Here is an 18,143-nt window from a genome sequence, read left to right as displayed (position 1 = left end):
AATGAGGTCTAATTGCCTATACCCAGGTCACCACCAAGTTTTTTTAAAAAAAAATGCGTAAGACTGATGAATATAAAATCCAAGATTGTGATAAACAATGCGTCAAAAAGATAGACTAGACATAGAAAAGAAAGTCAGTGTTTACATCTTAGCAACTCTTATTTTAGCTCTTAATTTGCAGTTTCAGGAGTGTTTGTTTTATTATTATGCTTCATAATTTACATATACATCCCAAATTCTTTTGTGTGTCAAGGATTACATAAGGAAGAAATAAAGAAAGAAAAAGAGTGGGTCATTAAAACACTGATTTGGAAGCCTGTATGTGGGCTGGACAGCTCGACTTTAGGTGACTGGGGGTGACCATCCCATATTGGGTAACCCAGAGATGGCAGAATTTAGAGGTCTTTTCTTTGGTGCTTTAGAGCTTTCTAGAGAATTCCTCTGAATACCTGCCAGAGGATGAGGGTAAACCCTTACTTATTTAGGTTCTATTAGAGAAAACTGGGGAGGTGGGTCTAGTGCTTATATGTAGACTCCAAATAATCCTGTTTTCTACTGAAGTTTCCTCTGCTATACTCTCTGTCATCTTAGGTTAATTTTTTTTTTATTTTTTGTCAACATTTTAATGGAATCTCTGGGAGAGAGAAAATAATTACATGTGGTTAATTTACCGTTTCAACTGGAAGTCTGTTACAGACTGATTTATCAACTTTAGATACTCCCTGCCTTTCCACAACGGAAGATGAGGATTTACTCTGTTTCACAATTCTCTTCTTAAGCATCCTATATAATAAAAAGCTAATATGCAAATCGACTGAACAGCGGAATGACTGATCACTATGACACACACTGACCACGAGGGGACAGACGCTCAATGCAGGAGCTGCCCCCTGGTGGTCAGTGCACCACTCAGCCAGAAGCTGGGCTCAGGGCTGGCAAGCCCTAAGCCGTCAGTCGGACATCCTCTGAGGGCTCCCAGACTGTGAGAGGGTGCAGGCCAGGCTGAGGGACCCCCACCCCCACCCCTGACTGCACAAATTTCATGCACCAGGCCTCTAGTGTTTCATAATGATGTTGTTGTCAGTTATACTCTTTGCTAATTTTCGAAATTAAGCTATATCTTCTTTTTGCAATTATGATCTTGATGATCACTATATAAGCTATGTTAATCTCCCATTTACCTTTCCTGTGATGTTTGTATATAGTATTATTTTTGTTTCTCATTAATTTATTTTCCTTCTTGATAAAAGAAAAATGTGCCTTATAATATCCTCAAAATTTTCCATCATATCAGTTCCCTAATAGTTGATTGGAATCTTCTTTTTCCTCAGATACCTACCTACCTTGCAGAGTTCTACATCTTCCCAACCCAACCTCTATTAACCTTTTTGTAAGCATTGGGTTTTGTAAAATTTCTTTGAATCTGAAAATCAATTTCCTTTTCAGGTTTTAGGAAATTGTTTCATATGTTTTTCTTGATAATTTTCTCTCCTCCTCATTTCTATGTTCTCTTTCTCTAAAACTGTTAGTTGTCTGTCGTTACACCTCCCAGTTTGATCTTATAGGTCTCTCCACTCACACTCTAATATGTTTCCTTGTCTTTTAAAATATTTGTTCTTCTACATTCCAGAAAATGTTGTCACTTTGTTTTTCAAGGCTTCTACTTAATTTTTTTGCAATTATATTTTAATATTTGAAAGGTTTTTCAAATTATCTGCATATTCTTTTCATCCTGTTCTCATTTTATAAGAAATAACATTTTCTCTTATCTGAATATTCTAATTAGAAATTTTTCAAAGTTCTTTCTGTTTTAAAAAACATGTTTCTTTTACTGTTGGCTTTCTTTTTTTTTAATTGAGATATAATTGGCATATAACATTGTGTAAGTTTAAGGTATAAAATGTGTTGGTTTGATACACATATATGACAATATGATTACTACAATAGCATCAAACACTTCTATCATGTTACCTTTATTTCCTGTGATGAGAACAATTAAGATCTAGTCTCTTAGCAGCTTTGAACTTCATGATACAGTATGTTGATTATAATAACTATGCTGTGCATTCGATCTCCAGAATGTATTTGTATACTAGCTTCAAGCTCTCAACCATAAACATCTCTCCAGTTAGATTTGTGTTTTATTAACAGGTTGGAATCTTCTACAATCATCATCCATGGTTCTCTATTACCTCATGACATGGTGATCCTTGGAGTATGTTCGTATTTAAGAATAAAATACAGGGTAGTTGGTATAGGTTTTCTTTGCTGTGTTCTGGGATGGTCTGTCTCCTCACTAGCTGTTCATCTTTAATGTGGAATATTTCTAGATATGTAGGTATTAAGTAATACCTAGTATCTCCATCCGGGCTTTTTTTTAAAGCACATGTGTTGGGGGTGGGGTTGGCCTATGATTAGGCCTGTAGTCTCTCGAATGTCCAAACAAATTGTTTTACTCTGGAAATAAAAAGCTTACATATTTATTTCCAGATTTATCCACTTTAGGTAATAGTCCTTCACCTTCCCTGAAAGAGAGGTGAGACTTTGGCTTTTTCACTCTTCATCTGTTGAAATTTGTAAACTTACTAAAAAAGTTCTCCCTCTATTCCTGCTTCCCAAACCTGCCTCTCTTGTTTTCTGCTTTCTCTTATCCCACTAACCCTCATGCTGTTCTCTCATCACTCAGAACCCCTAATGGAGTTCAAGTTTCTTTACTGTTTACTATCCCTTTCTTTACAGAAAAAGACATCTTTTTCTGGGTAAAATTGTCTTAAGGAACTAGTTGAATTTAAGTTAATATGACAAATCATTTGCTGTTAACTGCTTCCCCAGGAAATATTTGCATTTAACCAACTCAGATCGCTGGTTCAATAAGGGGTGCACCTATGTGAGTAAAGGTAGATTTGATTATTTCAGATTCCAAGCAAGGTTTTAGGAGATGTACTCTGAGAAACCGGGAACTGAAAGTAAGAGGTACGACGAATTTGGGGTGTATTCAGGATGCTGAAAGTAAAAGCAAATAAAGTGGCATAAACGATAAGGAAAGTCTAGTTTCTCATTTTATGAGAAGTCCCATGCTGGGCTACTTCAGAGTGTTTCAACAGCTCAGCATCATCAAGAAGCCAGTTCTGTAATCTCTCTTGCCAACCTCAGGCCAGCATCTGCATGATCACAAGGTGGCTACCCCTGTTCCAGGAATAGAAGCTGTGTTTTTGTTCTCTCTGTGTCTCCTTTTGATTAAGAAACCCTCTGATGTCTCTCAGCTGATTTCCCCTCTTTTCTCATTAATCAGCATGGAATCATGGATCTTCTCCAGAGCCAATCACTGGCAAAGGGAATAAAATCACTAGGATTGGCTTGAATTGGTCAGGATTCCTCCTGGCCCATGTGTATGTGTTGGGTTGGGGGTTGAAATTTTTAACAGAATTGGAAGTCTATAGCAAGAAAGAAGGGAGAACAGTTTTGGGGGCAGAGTTCAGTCTTAACCACTGATCTGTCAGAACCTTTTCCCTTCAGTGGCCAGACAGGGTTGCATTGTAAGCTGAGTTGGAGATATGGGGAAGACACTTAGAATATGAACAATATATCATTGGCCAGAGTGGGAGACTAACGCTCTTCATAAAATTATTCATCCGTTTCAAAAGGGAACCAAGGAGAATTTTTTTCCTGCAGCTATGAAAGGAATGTCAATCTTCCTCCTACCTTTCTTGTTTCACTGCCGGTGAATTCCCGTGCATCTTCTCATACCACAGACTGCAGGCTGCCTAAGATACAGCTCCTCTCCTGACATTTTACGAGTTCAGTATACCAGATGGCAACAATTTGAAGCGGCTTATTCAATGCAGGGTGGATGGTACTCACTAGCAGCCCAAGCAGCCTGGTACAGCTTGATAAGGGTTGCCAAGGAGACAGGTGGCTGGTTAATGATAGCTGATAACAGTCCTTTCAAAGGCTTCACACAGAGGGGAGGAAAAGTGAGGTTGAAACAAAAGAGGACTCAGATAAGTAGGTGCATTGAGAAGGTGTCTCTTCACCTTTGCAGAGCCCTCACCCAACTCAGTACGTAACGATATGTTGGTAATGTCACTCGCATATGACTGGATAGCTTACTGACAGGTGCACGGTGCTCCCTCGCCAAGCTAATTTATGTTCTGCTCATGTCGGCCAGTGCACAATGCAATAAAAATTATATGAGTTATGAAAAAGCGAAGTGACCTCTGGAGGGTCTCATTCAATTAGTTTCTCTTCAGAACATCATTCCGTGGAAAATGACATTGCCGGTGAAATGGATTCCTCTCCCAGCCCCACCCAGGAGCAAAGCCTGTGGGGAGAACAGCCTCCGATTCTCCCTGAGTTTGTTCTTTGTGATGTGAAAAAATTGATTTTTATATTCTCATTTCTTTTCATGGCTTGCAATTGGCAGTTTCTGAATACAGCAGAAGCAATTTAATTACCTAATTTTAAATATGGACTAAGAAAAAAGACCTATGAGCTAGACAGTCTATTAATACTGAAGTGAAACCAAGAAGACAAACGAGAATCTTTGCATGCATACCATTTGGGGAATTTGTTTCCCTAATTCAGGTACGGAACTATTTACATAATAAGAAGCTTAACATTCACTTACATTTTTTCAAAATAGCTTTATTATTCTTTGAATTTGAAGAAATGAAATGGACAAGTAGATTTGTTTTCAACTTTTTTTAATGGATAACATTTAACATCCTGGGAGTCTTAGATCTGGGACCATAAAATGCTTTTGGCCTTGCCATTGGCCACACAATAACTTGAGATTCTTTCTTTTTAAAAAAATATACTTTTATTTATTTCAGAGAGGAAGGGAGAGGGAGAGATAGAAACATTAATGATGAGAGAGAATCATTGATCGAGCCCCACCATCTATCTTTACATACTGTCTTAGTTCATACTGATGTAAAAGAATTCTATAGACTGTGTGATTTAAACAACAAACATTTTTCCCCTCACATTTCTGGAGGCTGGACCTCTGAGTTCAGGGTGCCAACATGCTAGGTTCATGACAAGAGCCACCCTCCTGGTTTACAGAATCTAACCTGTGGTATCTCCATCTTGGTGAGAAGGAGCTCCGGCCTTCGCATTCCCTGGCAAGGGCACCGGTCTCATCAAGCGGGGCTTTGACTGCATGAACTCATTCAAACTCAGTCACTTCCCAAAGGCTTCTCCTCCACATACTATCACATTGGGGATTAGGCTAACATATAAATTTTGGGGGGACACAAACATTCAGTCCATAGGACGTACCATGACATCTGCACTTTGTGATTGTTATTTCAATAAGGCTCTTAGTTGACTGACTTATGTCTAAGTAATTTTGTTTTAATACTTGCAAGTAATTATCATAACTTTTCATTACAGTCATATCTGTCCTCAGCATACTTAAATAATAATTTAGCAGTTCTTTGAAAGGTCTAGGTCACAACATTATTCCTTCAGAATTCTGGAGATAATACAGTTTCTATTATTTCTGAAAGTTGGTAATCTGGCCAGAATTATTTTTATTTCTCTGTAGATAGTCTGATTTTTATTTTGAATTAGAATTTATCTTTATGCTGGTAATTGACCATTTTAGCTGGAGAGTATGTAAGTATGGTTCATTTTTCGTTAGTAGTTCCTGGACCAAAAAATGTACTGTTATCTAAACACACCTTTTTTTTTTCTTATTTTCTTGGAGGTCTTTTTCAATTATGCCCAATTATAACTTCTATTAGCATCATTCTGAATTCTTCCTGCTGAATATCTATAATTTTTTTAAGATTATTTTTTAGAAGAATTTTAGGTTCACAACAAAATTGAGAGGAAAGGTATAGAGATTTCCCATATAATCCCTGCCCCAATGCCTGGATAGTCTCCCATTATCAATAAATGGTGTTGGAACAACTGGACAGCCTCATGCAAAATCAAAAACAAAAAATGGATTCGCACACAGTCCTTACACTCTACCCAGGCATTGGGGCAGGCAGTATATTATTTTATTGAAAAGATTATCTTTACTCCATCCATTGTATTGCCTTTGGTCTTTTGTCAAACATCAGCTGACTATATCTATATGAGTCTAGTTATGGGCTCTCTGTTCTATTTTTTTATTGAATTTATTGGGGTGACATTGGTCAACATGATCATATAGGTTTCAGGTGTGGGTTTCTATGTTACAAGATCTGTATAGTTCACCATGTGCCCACCACCTGGGCTTTCTATTCTAATACATAATTTTTAAGTTAAACTTATTTTCACAGCCTTTTATAACTTTTAATTTCCTCTTTTCTGCCATCCTCTGAAAGTTTTCATATTTTCCCTCCATATCACAATTTAATATTTGTATCTTTTTATTTCTTTTTCTCTATCTAGTTTTAATACAGGTTTTGATTCTGTCATTGTATTCATTTTTGCAGACCTTGTGTATTGCACTCAATTCTGTTTTAATTTGTTATGAATTTTATCATGCTCTGTTTTATTTTAATCTCACTCTTAGTTCTCTTTGCCAGTTTTCATTTCCACTATTTTAAGCTAAGGCTCCTGGTGTATCTTGGAGATTCACTGTAATCTTTGTGACCTGCCAAGTCTCAGGGGAAGATAGAAGCCATGGGCTGAAGCCAGTCAGTGAAATCATCCTCAGGCCCAGCAATTGATTCCAGGAAGGGCACCTGACCTGACCAGCCAATGAAGATATAAGAGAAAGTGCCCAGTGAGAGGTGCTGCTCTGTTTCCATGAATATAGACCCTGAGAGGTGTGACTAGAGCTTTACAGCCATCCTTCTACCAAAAAAAAAAAAAAAAAAAAAGACCTTTTCTGAGGGTAGAACCCACAGGATGGAAGATGGTTCTTCTCTTAAAATATGGATATCAAGAAATCATTTTGTGAGAAAGCTATCTGGGGCCTTCTGTGCAGCAGCATTTAAAGCCAGGATACTCCTGGACATTTCACTTATAGGAGTTAGTTCAGTCTTTTTTTAGCACCACCAGTTTGTATTGGGCTTTCTGTCCATTGCAACCGAGAGAATCATAATTAGTAGAATCCATTCTCTTATTGCCTTTTGGACTAGTATTTAAGAGGTCCTTTTTTAAAATCCTATTGATGGATACTTCCTTAGGAGATAATCTAAATATTCTTATGGTTCCCACAATAAAACATTTTAGGAGGCTCGCTGTTCCACTAGGCCTTTAGGATAATGTCTTTAGTTCCTGGGTTTAAGGAAAGGAGAAGGATCTTATTTTTCTTTCGGGAGAGATTTGGCGAGTGTATGAATTTGCCTTGGCCCCACCATAGAGGTTAGTTAGTGCGATTTCCAGCTGAATTCCAGTGCTCAGCAGCATTCACCCAGTGCTGATGTGAAAAAGGACCTACGCTCTTTCCATGCAGACCAGTTGCTTTGCACAGTCTTGGAGTTGCTGCTGCTTTCTAGCTAGAACTTTTATTAACCTCCATGCCATCTGATTAGAATTAGGTAGCTATGGTGGGGGGGGGGGGGGGCGGAGGCGGGGAGGAGTGTGGGGGGGCGGAGAGTTGTCAAGAATGACCCCACACACACACTCACACACACGCTCACAATACATCTGTGTGAACTGGAAGGACAATAGAAGAGGTGGCTTCCTTGTAATTTAGCTGTTATGTCACAATGTACCAAACAAATGTGAGGCTTTCTGTTTTGTTGTGTTTTTATATGTAAAAAAGAAAATGCCTTGAGGATATATTATAGAATATTATAGACTCTAGTGATGTTGAGAAACCTGATGCATTCTCAGTAACAGCCCAGTCATCTCTGAGGAAAACCCTCTCTGCTTTCAAAGTTCCCCCCACTGCTCCCCTCCTCTCATTCCCTACCCATCATGCACTTCACCTGTAGAGGCCACAAGATGAGTAAAGATCAAGATGTTCTCATTGTCTCCCAACTCTAAATACAATGGCCTAATTTCCTTCTTCTCCATTACTTCTGATGGACAGTGGCTTTGACATTCAACCTAAAGGTTACTGAAAACTTCTTTAAAGAATATAGGTTTTACTTAGGTTTGCCTGTACTCTGATGAAATACATGAAACAAAGATCATTGTCCTGAATATATTCCTTCTACTGCCAAAGGCCTCACTTCACAGTTCTCAAGTGGAAGGGACCACCGCCCACATTTACCCCTAGCTATTCTCCATTGCAGGTCTGAGTGGGGAGATGGAGGACACTCTTCCGCCCTCACTCAGTAGCTGATGTGTTCCTTGCTTGTTGGTTTTTTTTCCCCCCACTTGTTTGCTGTTGTTACTGTATGTACTCCAGGGCCTCTGAGACAGGAACAGTCAAGGAAGTGGGAGGGGAGAGAAACCATATTTCTAGTTATTTTGAGAAAAGCAATGCCCTTTTGTTCATGAAGCTGAGTGTATACTACAGCCTGCTTTATTTTTTAATTATAATTTTTTAATTATACACCTCCATTTGCCTTATTGTTGAATAGCCTTGACTTAATTCTGGTAACATTTGTCTGCCTTTCTTAATTTTCAATAGAACTCTGTTTCTATTTTATGCTACTTTCTACGGATTTTACAGAGAACTTGGAAGAGGGCAGCCAGAAGTCACTTGAAAGTGTGTGTCTGATTTATATATTAAAAAACTAAAGATAATCTGGAAATTCTTCTATAAAATAGAGAAAGACAAATATTGGAAACTGTTCTCCCGGGCAAAGAACATCAACTGTACAGCAGTATGGGAAATGACATTCAGTAATTGAATGTCTATGAGATAACCATGCAGGCTTTCACCTCTGGAATAGAACCTCGGCATAGATCAAGGAACAGTTTTCCCATCTCCTCCCATGTTTCTTGGGTTGGATTACTCACATCATGAGCACTTCACCCAGGTCACCTCCACCTGCAGCTGAGCTGAGAGGTATCTGCAGCTACAACGCAGGCTTCTCTCATTCTGGTCAGTCCCAGGTTCATTAGAGAGAAGTTTCACTGCCTGCCCTGTGAGACGGGCATTATTACGTTTCCCAACTCCCAAGGTCCATAACCTTGAAAGTTTTTAAAGATTAGTTGAAGGAAAAAGAGGTCAGAGTCTTGGAACATAATAGCAGTGTTAAAACCATTTTGGGGAACATATCATATCTACAGAAATAATCTAATATTATAAGGTATAATAATAGATGAACTTATTTACAGAAATTCACTAAATAATATTAAAAGGTTGTACTTATAAATGAAGCTATAGAAGTAGGGTAAACTTCCAACAGCTCCTCGAGAGCTGAAGGTCAATGAAAATGAACATTACTATAGCCTCATATGTCTGCCTGGCATTTTATTACATTTAGAAACTCCAACTGCTCTTGCTTTATGTTTTGGCATCTGAAAGTAGTCTAGTTTTATGGATAGTACTCAAATTTTAATGGTGATTATGAGTAATGAAAAGCATTAATGTTTAAAAGTTTAGAAGTTATGCCAGGACCAACATTAGGGTGTTCTATTAGCACAATTGAGGTCGATTTCATGTTCATAACTTAATGGAAACTCATTACTCTAATTTCCTTTCCTCTAAAGCCACTGAAAATGTGATGCCTTCTGACATACCAAACAACTCCACACTACAGCACCTTTCTGTTCAGTAACCTATGTGCTATTTTGGTGTGTGTGTGTGTGTGTGTGTGTGTGTATAATTACCATTAGGTTTATGTAAAAGAAAGTTTCATATATTCAGTAATACTTTTTCTCTTTAATTTATCTGATCTCCATCCTCTTTTGAAAATCCAGACCTTTACCTCTCCTATGTTTTTGTTGTTGCAAATTATCCCTGCTTATGCTGTTTATTGCTGATCTTAGTTTTGTGATGTTTTGTGTGTGAGTTTTCAGTTAGAATAACCCCCTTGAGTGTTTCCTGCAATGGAGGTCTTCTGCTGATAAATTCCCTCAGCTTCTGTATATCTGGAAAAGTCTGCATTTCTCCTTCATATCTAAAGGATAACTTTACTGGATATATAATTCTTGGCTGCTAATTTCTCTCTTTCGGTGGATTGAATATATGATTCTACTCTCGTCTAACTCATAGAATTTCTTCTGGGAAGTTGAATAGTTCTTGATAGTTATCCACATAATTTATATCCCCAAGCATGGATCATTTTTAGGACCCGTCCTAATATTTAGGCCCGTTCTCACTCCCCGAAGGAAAAAATAGAAAATTATTTGAGATGGTTTTGAATGAATAGATATTTTGTTGGTTATTTTAAAAATCTTAATGAACAATTTTAGTGATAACTGTGATATTATGGAAAAGTACATTTTGTATTTATTAATCTTATTTACTTAGATTTGAGGAATCACCAGCAACTGGAAGCAAAATATGTGATTTCAACATAATTCATTATTTATTGCTGAATGGTGTACATTTTATTAAATAAAAATTAAGACCTATTATGTTTATGCAAATTTAAGATATTAAATGTATGTCAAATTTGGATATTTTATTTACACATTGTTTGAAATGACCACCATAAAACCAGAACATACAAAAAACTGAATTGCCTAAAATTTATAAGTAACTTTTTAGTTTATTTTTCTTGAGATTCTTCACTGTTTAAGAGACATCAGAGACAATATGACAAGCATTTAAAAATCAACTCATATGGCCCTAGCCGGTTTGGCTCAGTGGATAGAGCATTGGCTTGTGGACCAAAGGATCCCAGGTTCACTTCCACTCAAGGGTACGTACCTGGGTTGCAGGCTTCTTCCTGGTCCAGGCCCTGGTTAGGGATCATACCAACACAACCATCGATGTGTTTCTCTCTGTCTTTTCCCTCTCTCTTCCACTCTCTCTCTAAAAATTAATGGGAAAATATCCTCAGGTGAGGATTAAAAATAATAATAATCAAATCACATAAAGGTAAATTGAAGACTTCGCCGCAACTAAGTTTTTACATAGCATCTATGATGTTCTAAGAACAGTTTTAGGCATGAAAGATACAATAAAGACACCAAATCCATGTTTTTATGAAGTTTGATTTTAGATATTAAATAGTCTATGAAAGTTAATTTTTAAAAAGTTATAGAAGTTAGCTTTCTCAATTATACATTTTTAAAATATTGACATGTGATTTTGAAAACAGGGTTTTGTTTTGTTTTTTCAGTTTTTGTTTAAGGGTATTAAATATGTGTTCTTTTTTTCCCCCTGCCCTTGACAGTCCCCTAACCTCCCCTACCCCCCAGTGTCTTATGTCCATTGGTTATGCTTATATGCATGCATACAAGTCCTTTGGTTGATCTCTTACCCCCCTCCCTCCTGCCCCCCAACCCTCCCCGGCCTTCCCGCTACAGTTTGACAATCTGTTTGAGGCAGCTCTGCCTCTGTATCTATGAAAACAGGGTTTTTTCAAGGCATTTTTCTTTTTTTGCATTTTTAACACCACATTTCTCTTTTTTTAAATTTTCATTGCCTCTGTGCTGGACTGAAAAACTTGGTAGTTTACAAATATGATACATAACCAGAGACAATTATTTTTATTGTGCCTATAGTTTTTTAAAAGTCATATCTTTTGATGCAACACAATCTTGAGTTTTAACAAATATCAGGTAACTTAGGCTATGTGCAAGAAATCAAAAGAAAACCTTGGTCCAGACTCACAGGTCTCCCAGCTCCATTAGCTCATGCACATAATCTGGGCATGCTCATGAAGCAGAGCTCCAAGAGAGGGTTCTGCCTCCAAATTGTGCATCCCCTTCAATCTAACGTGAGTCAACCGAGCCTCTGGCCAAGGTCTGAGAGCTCAGAAATAAAATCAGTTGCAATGGTCTGAAGGCTTGTTCATTAGGCTCTCTCACAACCCTCTCCTCTGTGAAAGTTGGATAAGAGCACATCTCAACATCTCACTAATCTGCATCTCTCATTCCCCCTCACTTTATAGGTGTTGTGAGTAAAGATAGGTGATTCCATGTGGTTCCTCATTGAGGGGACTGGGGAGCATGGTAACATCACAAAGCAAAGCAGGAAGTCTAGGCCAAGTTGCAGCTAGAAAGGGAAGGAGAAGAACTTAGTCTGGACAAGTGCAGGTGGATGTGTCTGGGGAGCATCAGCTGGAAGTATCTGCTAGCAGATGGGCACGCCTAGAGAGAGAGCTCATGGGCTTATAAAGTTCTCAGCATCAACACCATGGTGAAGTCTACGACCATAAGTGAGAAGTCAAGGGGCCCAGGAGAGAACCATGCATGCTGTGAATCACCCCTTAAGGGAAAGCAGCCATTCAAGAAGGCAGAGAAGGAGCAATCTGAGGAAAAGGGGGTCCGAACAATGCGTTAAGGAAAAGCAGGTTGCATATAAAATGCTGCAAAAGGAGGAAGATACGAGCTAAAATGTGACATTTGGGCTTGGTGTTAGGAAGACCCCGGTGACGTTTTGCAGCGTGGCTCGGTGAAGAGGGAGAGAGGAGGGCTGAGGGCAGAAGGCTACTGAGGGAGTGGGGTGGAGATGGAAAGGCTGGTGCTTAGAGGACACTTTCTTTGAGCTTAGCTATAAGAGGGAGGAGAGAGATAGGCAGGCACAGAATGGAGGACGCAGTTTTTATGGCATGAGAAATCTGTTATGTTGAGCCTGCGAAGAAAGAGCCAGGGGAGAGGAGGCTTTGTAAATGAAGAAAAGAAGTAATGATTGATGAGGGAAGAACATAGTAAGGGGAAGGGGTGGGATTTCGAGCACTAGAGAAGAAATTGCCTTTGCAAATGAGACAGGAGGGAAAGACAGCTGCAGAGACAGGTAATTCAAAGCGTGAGCATCAGAAATTGGAAACATTTCCAATTCATCTCTTCATTCTATGGATGACTTCAGATTCATTCAAGTGACACCAATTTCTGCAAAATAAGTGTGCTTCAAGCCATCGGCAAACTGAAAGAAAATTAGTTTCCCTTTACTTTTACTGTCCACTTTGAGTTATATAAATCCACTTTTAAACAATCTCTAATGTTTTATATTTCTCTTTAAGTTTAAAAGTAAAAGGTTTACAGTTTGGCAAGTAGGGGTATTATTAAGCTGCCTTGGTGGAGATAATTTTTATTTATGCATTTATTTATGTATTTAGCTAGCTAGTCTGTTAGTGATAATAAGAAGTAATTGAATTTTTAAAGCTTTTTCTGAAAGAAGTAGATTAGCATATATTACCCTGAAACGAAAGCTATTTTATTTGGCAGGCATTTACAAACATTTAGATTATCAACGTTGTCTTCCTATAAGTATACTCAAAATTGGCAGCTAGCTAATCCTGAAAGCACACTTTTAAAAAATCTAAATACAGGATTTTTTTGTTAATGTATTTTTTAAATGAATAAATATAAAGCCATTTAACTTTTGTTTTAAATGTTTAGACTAATCTCATGATTTTGTGTTGTAGTATATGGATTAACTATACTTTGGTGGGTAAACCAATCACTAAAATGACAACTTCACATTCTAAAACTTTCGTTGAAAAAAAAAAAATCACGTTTGCTCCCTTTACAGGTGCCTGGGCTGCTCTGCCCTGCTGAGGGCTGGCTGCTGTCCAAGGAATGCTCTGTGAGTCCACACATAGGCACCCATGGCTGCAAGCAGCGCTTCTGGTGCCCAGTGGTCACACTCTTCACTCTCCCTGCAGTCAGTCATGCGGTGTACAAGCTGTGCACTGTTATGCTTAGAAGACAATTGTGAAATCACTGAATTTCAGCAGGCATATTATTATTAGAATTTTCTAAGTTCTTACCCTGCATTTAAACTAAATTTTGAGAAAGCAGAATATACGTTCTACGCTAACACATCCCTCCAGGGTTCTCTTCATTATGGTTTAATTCAATAGTGTGTTTTCTGCCTACACAGAGTAGATGCAAATGTCCAACCAAATGTTTCTGTATTTTTCTAGATAAAAACTAGGTTTATGGATCCTTCACAATAGGATCCCTTCAAATAGACCTGTTGAAAATTTTTAAGTATTTTGTTCTAGTAAAATAATTGGCAGATATATTCTATATAATAAAAGGGTAATATGCAAATTGTCCCCTCGGCTGAGAGTTTGATCAGAGTTTGACCAGGGGGCGGGGCCAGCCCACCAGCAGCCCACATCCCCTTCCCCCAGCCATGCACTAGTTCGTGCACCGGGCCTACATATAATATAGAACATATGTATGCTTTCTAAAGTAAAAAGTAAAAATCAACTTACCTAGTGTGTTTTGTTTTGTTTTTGCCTTATTTGCCAAAAATCATAGAACTGATTTTAGTGTCCAGGTATATATCTGCACTTTAATAAATAAACCTTCAAAAATTTTGTGTTTCAAATCTTATAATACTTGAATATCCTTTTGCTTTTTTTTTTTTTTTTTTTTTTTTTAAATAGGTGACCAGCCCTCTCAGGTAAGGGCATAATTGCATAATTCCTTGCAGGGCAATTCATAACTCCACACCCTTTCACCCATAACCAATACTCCAGCTAAGCCTCCACACTAATGCATTCTAGATCTCTGCCCAACCTCAGAACCCATCCCATTAAATAACACCCTAAACAATTTAGACCTGGGCATGAAATTATGTCCAACCCTTGCTTGCCTCTCATTAGAGATAAACCAGAAGTAGATCAAATAAAGGGCTACCTCTGTTGGTTTTGCTCCAGTGGTTAAGAAGACCCCTGGGTGGCCATAGCTCTTCATAGCTTGACATGTCTGTACTCTGGAGCCCTGTATATTTGACTGTAAAAGTAGCATTTCAGGTCCACATGAATCTGTAAACTTTTTCCAGCCACTGGTAGAGTTCACAGTTAATGTATTCAGGTTCCAGCCACAGTGATGGTTAAAGTAGACAAGTGAAAGACCAGTAGAGGAACAAGCTAAACATCTAGCTCTGTTCTGATTGCTCTCATGTCTGCAAGCTGCTGCCATGTGATGCTGTGGTCAAGTAAGAAGCAAGCAAGCTCAAGGCCACGGCCACCTGCTGCTTTACCGAAACTAAGCAGTAGGAAAAGCTGTTTTGGAGCCAGAATAGTGAAAGGGGGGTAGAAGGTGTCTGGTGGATAGCCAGCTTTTAACCTGAAGCATGAGAAGAGACCATGATCACACACTCTCTGGATGACCCACCCCTCAAGGGAGGTAACAGTTCATCTCAGCAGAGTGAAACAGAATCCTTGTCCCTTCAGATTTGAAATTGCTACTTTCTAGACCTTTCTATCTCTCCACATAAATAAACCAAGTCTGCAGAAGTTCAAGAGCACCCTAGTTAAACAAGACAGAATTTGAACTTCTTAGAACTTTCTGGAATATAATTTCCATTCCATTGAAGATGTTATACAAACCAGAGTGATGGTGACAAAACAGACAAATATCAAGAGTCGTGAGTTGTTACTTGTTCAAGAGGCTACTTCAAGCATATGGTTTGCACGTCTCCTAGACTTTCTTTTGTCAACTTCAGGACATCTCTTAGGACCAAGATTTTCTGTGAAGTAATTTGGGATATAATGAGATAATCGGTATGAAAGAACAGCTTGTACAACATCAGCTCTGAAGTGACTGTGCAGCTGTGCTCATGAGCCGCTGCTGCCAGGAGTCTAACACTCTTACACAGAAAGCGCCATGGATCTGTCCATGAGGACATTGGTTTTCAGCCCATGCTCCAAGCAGCAAGAGGCCCTTCCCACCAAAGTGGCTTTAAAAAGTCCGCATAGCTCACGGAGAGCAAGCTGAGTATGTAAAGACAATTTTGTGTGCCAACTAAGAGGGAATTCTGATTGGTGCCAGGAACAGCAAGCATTAGAACTTTGAAAGAGATTTTCATTAACTATTAGGAGAGCCATCATTTTGCAGAGCCTGTTGAAGGGAAACATAGAAATTTCATTGTAAAAACTCAGTTCTTAATGCTGCACTTCAAGTACATATATAATCAAAGAACAAGAGTTCTCTGCAATTAGTAGGGCCATGAAACTAGAAAATCATCCCAGTAGATAAAGCATGTGAAAAGGAATATTAGATAGAGAAGAGGAACCTAGAAACTGGAAGATGAAAGAGTGAGAAGAATGAGGAAGAGGAGGATACTCAAACCAAATTGTAAGGCCAGCTCAACAAGTCTAGAAATCCTTAGGAAAGAAAAACTGGTAACTAATATAAGGCCACATTGAACATTCTTTGTAGTGAATGTGTAGACTTCTTCAAATCCTAGAGAGAAAAGAAGAGGGAGGGGCTGGTTTCCACTCTTGCGTCCCAGGAGAGCTTAGTGGAAGTAGCTAGATCCCAGCCGAGGTCAGACTGGTGGGGAGCTTACCTTGTGGTGGCAAGGTGTTGATGACAAATCAGAATGATTGCCTTGGGAAACCAAGATCATGGTGGAACTTAAGGCCCAAAGGCCAAGATAAGGATGAACATGAGAAAGAATATACTCAGGTCACCAGCAAGATATAGTGGAATCAGGATGAAATCAGGTATATCAAGAGGCCCATTGGAATAGTTCAATATGAAGACTATATTAGCGAGTATATACTGGAGCTTCCGATTTTATGAAGTCTAGAGTGTGCTGTGGGGCAGACAGGCCACTGTGTGGACCTATGATGTTTGGTCAACATAGCTTGAGGGAACAATTGTCTCCTTTACCTATAGTTGCACAGCAAAGCCTAGATTATATGCATTGCTTGCCAGTACTTCCTTGTGGTCATGGCATGGGGGTGGGGGAGGAATAATTTTTCTCTACCCATCTTTGGATCTTCATCTGAGACCCTACAAATTAGGGGAACAAAAATCCGGTTAATGAGAGGACAGTAAACAAATTTATTATCATGCATAGTGCACACACCTGGGAGCAGTCAGGGATGAATAACTCAAAGGGGTGGTTAGAACTTGGGCTTATAAAGCATATTAACAAAAGAACAATACATTTTCAGAGAAGTAACAAGACAAAAGAAAAGGATTTTGAGCTTCTATTGGTTGAAAACAATGGGCAGGGAAATATAGGGGAATTATTGGTAGATAAGGACTAGTTTAAGCAAAAATTGTCATGGAAGTTTCTTTGGTCCTATCGCTAGGCTGGTAAGGGTCTAAAGTTTTCCCCAGTGATTAACTTCTGTCCTTCATGGTAGAAAGGGAAAGGGGACAGCTTTGTAGAGTTATGTCCCTGCTTTTCAGCAAACAGAGAGACAGAGAGCTATTATTGTATTTGCTTTTTCTCAATTGCTTTCAGCTCAAAAATAACCCTTATGTCAAAGTGGCATATTTTGGGGTGGCATGTTTTGCTATCTTTTTATGCCTGAAGAGGATGGAGAGATTTGGCAAAGCATGAGCAGCCTGCTCTGTATGGAAGGCAGAATAGTTCCTCCTACATTAAGTAGGTCATTGCACACCCTGGACTCTCGGAGCATTTTCATACCGTTACATTTTAATAGTGAAAGAAGCTGAAATGACGACCTCACCTGCCCTCACTGTGAATTTGAATTCCGTCATGGCAAGACTTTCTCTTTTCCAAGCCCCATATTTTTGGCCCACATCCTCCCTGCTCCTTCCCCAGTGGATGGACAGCCAAGCATCCGTGTCGGTGTTAGCACAAAAATACAGAGAGAGTGTGCTACAACAGAGGAGCAATAGGAGACAGAAAGTCACTGTCCTGAGCTGCTCAGCTGAAGAAGGTAAATGGATCACAATAGACGCAGCCTCTCTTCACCACCCAGGAGAGAGTGACAGGGACAGAAACAACCTGTAGGCAATAGTGGAGAAGGAGAAGGAGACTTGGAAGTTGGGATGCCAAGACAGTCATGCAAAATGACTTGATGGAGTAAAAAGACCAATTGAGAGCCCGTTGGCACTGTGCTGTCACAGAGCACTGGCAATGCTCAACAATGCTGGTGGTAAAATACTTATCTACAAAACAGCTCTTTTATTCTAAATTCTAAATCATTGGTACACTTTCTACTGAGTTTAAAAAATTGTGATAAATGAATACTATGCAGCTGTAAAACGGAAGGAACTCCTACCATTTGCAACAGCATGGATGGAGCTGGAGAGCATTATGCTAAGTGAAATAAGCCAGTCAGAGAAAGATAAATATCACATGCTCTCATTCATTTGAGGATTATAATGAACAACGTAAACGGATGAACAAAAACAGATGTAGAGACAGAGAAGCATCGATCAGATGCTCAAAACTCGGAGGGAAA

Source organism: Myotis daubentonii, chromosome 17 (genome assembly GCF_963259705.1).
Source record: "Myotis daubentonii chromosome 17, mMyoDau2.1, whole genome shotgun sequence".
In the NCBI taxonomy this organism is placed as follows: Eukaryota; Metazoa; Chordata; class Mammalia; order Chiroptera; family Vespertilionidae; genus Myotis; species Myotis daubentonii.
The sequence above is the reverse complement of the archived record's forward strand: the minus strand, read 5'-3'. Positions refer to the sequence as shown.